Consider the following 5,342-nt stretch of genomic DNA (forward strand, 5'->3'; position numbering starts at 1 on the left):
AAACGAATTTGCAATCTTCGCAATACAAGAAGTAGCTTCATGTGGAATCAATAACTTTAACATAGCTTACAGGTCAACTGTGTTCATCAGACTACTGCGGAGTTTTCGCTTATCCATTGAAGTTGTGATGCATGTATGGGAGCTAACACGCAAGTTACCGGTACTGTATAATGACAATACACGGGAAAAACAATGTTCTCCCCTGCTGCCGGCCAACTACTGCAACAACCAATCTCTCAAGATAGGTGAAATTCAAGTTAGAGTTTTGCCTAATTTAATAACCTTACCAATTTTTTTCTGATTAGATTTTCGTAGCAACAAATTTCGTGGTTAGAATTCGCAAGAAGACGCAAATAGAACATAACATTTCTCCTTGAGGGGGAAAAAAGAAAACTTATTGCATTACATGCGACATAAACGTAACTACCAAACCTAACTTGGTGCTGTTCTATATGAAAAACAATTTCAATTGCGGCACAGTAGCTGTATTCCAAAACTGTAGGGAGAAATTACTACAAAGTAACGTCATATTCTCTGGTACTTTTTCATAGCTGATGTAGGGCACATTGTAAGACGCCGTTTCTCAATTTACTGACATTGTTGATAATCATAAAGAAGAGCACTAAATGTGGAACAAAATTAGCAACAACGGGTTCTATCAGCACCATCTAAGAAACCCTGGTTCTACCACATATATATTCGGTGCCAGGACACATATTCTGTGGTCTTGGGTACTACGGAATATAAATGGCTGACCCAGGCAATCACAAAGCAACGTTTGCATTTCGTCGTCATGAATAACGCTAATGAAACGGAGCAAATGTGAACCTTGGATTACAGACAGGAGGATCTGGTTTTATAAGTTCCTGCTCACATTCGTTGGAAATACAGAAGCGTCCGATCTTACCCGTCGGCTTTGACCCATGACGTCACAAATACCGCGGAAACGACTATAAACAATTCCAATATGGCGGATATAAAAACATCGCATACGTATTGTAAACACTGAAATACACAAGTTTCACAAAAAGCCTAATGACTGTGACGGGACAAGCGTGGGAAATTAGGGGTTTTTGGGTGCGGAGAAACTAAATATACAGAAATGTAGCCACCGACCGCCATTCAAAACCACGCAAAACAACGAAATAAATCAACATCACAAAACTGACCAAATACCAAAAAACACATTCCTATCCATAATCGGACACTTCCCTTAACCTATATAGCTCAACAGAACCTACCGATCACATCCCCCAATAGAAAACTAAGAAACGAAAGCTTCCCTTACACCTACATACATCGGCACTTATGCAGTTTAGCAGGTACGGAAAAAATTTTTCATTTTTTTTCAAAATTTGATCATCATGTGTCGTTATGCGGTGGGGGGAGTCTGCAGTGCCCCCCCCATCCCCCCACAGGCTTCATTAGTGTCAAATCAATATTTTCGAATCATAGGCGGCCGCTGCCGCGGCCGCATTCCAAAAAAAAACTCCCAACCTAACCTCAAGTGGGCTACGCTACAGATCAATATGTTCATCAAATTGCTTCATATTACGTATACATGTTCATTAGTGTCAAATCAATATTTTCGAATCATAGGCGGCCGCTGCCGCGGCCGCATTCCAAAAAACAAAACTCCCAACCTAACCTCAAGTGGGCTACGCTACAGATCAATATGTTCATCAAATTGCTTCATATTACGTATACATGTTCATTAGTGTCAAATCAATATTTTCGAATCATAGGCGGCCGCTGCCGTGGCCGCATTCCAAAAAAAAACTCGCTTCAAATCCAACACCTGAGCAACAGAAAACTGACCCCACCACACGAAACAAACGAAAACCATGAACACACCACCAGAGAGCACGACAAACAAAAACAAGACATCTACAAACACGCCACAATCGCAAATCAAACTCCGCGCCGTAATGACGTCACACACAACACGCTTACGTCACGGGTCAAAGCCGACGGGTAAGATCGGACGCTTCTGTTGACCCCATTCGTTAAATTCACCAACTAATGTTGAAACTATCTTTTACAATTACCTCCAAGAGCTATCACAGACCAGTCTATCACCTGTAAACAAAGACTGCGGGAGAGGGCGAGAGTACTATTACACATGAGCAGAATAACGTCTGTTGTCAACAAAACTGTAAATTACAGCACCGGTATCCTTTCGCTTGGAAACATACGAAGCAAGCCTTCAAAATTAAATCATTTGAGGGGGTATCAATGCAGTAAACTTTATACCGGCAAACATGACATCTTACAGCAGAGACTAACACATAAGACAACTTTGTACATGCATTTACTTGTAATCAAAGCGCACTTCGAAACACATTCGTTGCGAGTCGTATGCATTTTGTAATGACCCTGCATAGCATTTAAATAAAAGAACAATTTCGATACGCACTTTGAGGAAACAAATAAAAATATACAATGCTACTTACGTGATAGTAATGGAATACCGGTACCCTACAACACATTAATCCTACACCTCCATTACGTAACGAACTATCGTCTCATTGACTGCTTCCATTTTTCTCTTGTTTTCATTGGCGCTTAAAGCATTGTTGAATTCGTGGTGCTTAGTCAGAGAGTATGAAAGCAAAGATGTTATTACTCGTTTTTTATTAATTTATTTTTGGCTTCTAGCATGCTGTACATACATTATAGACATCGCAAATTAAAAAGAAATTGCAATCATAGGAAAGTAACATTTAACAATCTACATCCACACCATTTCATGGATGAGTCATTCTGTGAAATGTGTCGATGAGATGAGTGCCAACCAGACCGGTCTTACATTAAAATGTTTGGCACAATGCCAATAACCTGGCATCATCACACACTCCATGGCTTGCACTTAAGTAGAGCAGGACAGACACACTTACGTTTGCATTCACACTGAAAAAAATAACAGTTTCAATATCCCTCATTCCTTTTAGATTTTTGTGTCTAGTTGTACTATAAATAGTGACATATATTGTGAAAAGGTGAACAACAGTCTTGCAAAATGCTCTAAATGTAATTATCACCTTCAGAAACCAAATCATGAAAAATTTGGTACTGAGAGGGACTGTTACGAAGATTACAGATTATTCAAAAAGGCCGGCCGGAGTGACCGAGCGGTTAAAGGCGCTACAGTCTGGAACTGCGCGACCGCTACGGCCGCAGGTTCGAATCCTGCCTCGGGCATGGATGTGTGTGATGTCTTTAGGTTAGTTAGGTTTAAGTAGTTCTAAGTTCTAGGGGACTTATGACCACAGCAGTTGAGTCCCATAGTGCTCAGAGCCATTTGAACCATTTTTTTTTTATTCAAAAAGATCTGATTCAACGTGATAAATTTGTCAACAAAGTGCAAGGCATGAACAGAGTTAATAAAACCAAAACCGTCCTTATAATGGGCAGCATTCAGTCATGGGGCAGGCATTGCGCAATTATTACAGGTATCACTGGGTAAAAATTATCAAGTTACTGACATCATTAAGCCTAACGCTGGACTCATAAATGCTGTAGAAAATTCCATGTAGAATCTAAAAACTTAACGATTAAAGGAGACCATTCACTGAAAAGCAGAAGCTTTGAGTTGTCTTTAGGCACACACAAATGAAAGAAAACTTGCTAGCTTTTGGAGTTATCCTTCGTCAAGCTAGAGCAAAATAAAATAACACACACATACACCCTATGCTCCTGTATGGTGCAAGCTAAACTAACAGTGCCAACTGCCTTTTTTTTTTTTTTTTTTTTTTTTTGAGTTGCTTGTGGTGGCGCTAGTGTCAGGAGGGCAGGTAGGGGGAGAGGGAGGCAGGAGGCATAGAAACGAACTGGGGGTGGATGGCTAGTGGCTCAGAGGGAGATAGCCAGTTTGGTAGCTAGGAATGTAGAAGGGAGGGGTAGCAGGTAGAGACCGGTGGAAGTGGCTCGGGCTGAAGGTGATGTGAGAATGTGAACTGGGAAGGGGTGACAGAATGGAGGAAGGGGAAACTGTTGGGTTGTTGGGTGGAGGGTGGAGAGCAGTTGGTTACCTGAGATTGAGACCAGGATGATCATGGGAGAGAGGGTGTGTTGCAAGGATAACTCCCATCTGTACAGTGCAGAGAAGATGGTGGTGGAGGGAAGGCTCCAGATGGCTCAGGAAGTGAAGAAGCCACTTCAGTGAGGATGTTGTGCCCGTATGCAAGTTGCGCCATGAGACGGTCAACTTCGTGATACCTGTAATAATTGCGCAATGCCTGTCCCATGACTGAATGCTGCCCATTATAAGGACGGTTTTGGTTTTATTAGCTCTGTTCATGCCTTGGTGACCATTCATCCTGGTGCACAGATAGTAGGTTTTGTATTAACACAAAAGGCTGTGCAGTGTTATCAGCAGAGTTGGTATGACATGGCTGCATTCACAGGTAAGATTGTGACAGGACTGAAGTAGGAGGAGCTGAGTGGGTGGACTAAGATGCTGTATAGGTTAGATGGGTGATTTGACACAACTTTGGGAGGGGTAGGAAGGACCTGGGGTAGGATATCCCTCATTTCACTGCAGGATTAGAGATAATCAAGGTTCAGCTGTTCCAATCCAGGGCAGTAACGAGTGAGAAGGGGGCGCTCCTTCATCACTGATTATTTTTGGTATATGGTGTGGAAGGATTGAGGGTACATGAGGATATGTCACAGAAAATGTTTCTGGACTAGGCATAGAGGGGTAATGCCTCTATGTGAAGGCCTTTGTGAGGCCTTCAGAATACTGAGCAAGGGAGTTCCTGTCACCACAGATATGTCTTCCACAAGTGGCTAGGCTATGTGGAAGAGATTTTTTGGTGTGGAAGGGATGGTAGTTGTCAAAATGCAGTTATTGGTTGTTAGTGGGTTTAACGTAGATAGTTAAGTGGAAAGACCCATCAAATAGATGGAGGTCAATGTCCAGGAAGATCACACATTGGATAGAGGAGAACCAGGTGAAGCGGATAGGAATAAAGGCGGAATAAAGGCGTTGGGGTTGTGAAGGAGGGTGAATAAGGTGTCTTGGCCCTGAGTTCAGATCATGAAGATATCATCAGTGATTTTCAACCAGGCTAGGCGTTGTGAATTGTTACCTTTAGAAGACAATAAACAGGCTGGCATAGGAGGGTGTCATGCAGATGCCCATGGCTATGCTGTAGATTTGTTTGTAAACCTTCCCTTCAAAGGAAAAGTAGCTGCAGATTAGTAAAATGTATAAGGAATGAGGTAGTGGGTTTGGAGTGTGAATGAAGTTGAGAGAGGTAGTTGGTATTGGCAAGACCATGGGCATGATGTTTGTTAGTGAATGGAAAGTGACATCAACAGTGACGAGTAGGGATCTG

This window comes from Schistocerca serialis, chromosome 5, assembly GCF_023864345.2.
Source record: "Schistocerca serialis cubense isolate TAMUIC-IGC-003099 chromosome 5, iqSchSeri2.2, whole genome shotgun sequence".
Lineage (NCBI taxonomy): Eukaryota > Metazoa > Arthropoda > Insecta > Orthoptera > Acrididae > Schistocerca > Schistocerca serialis.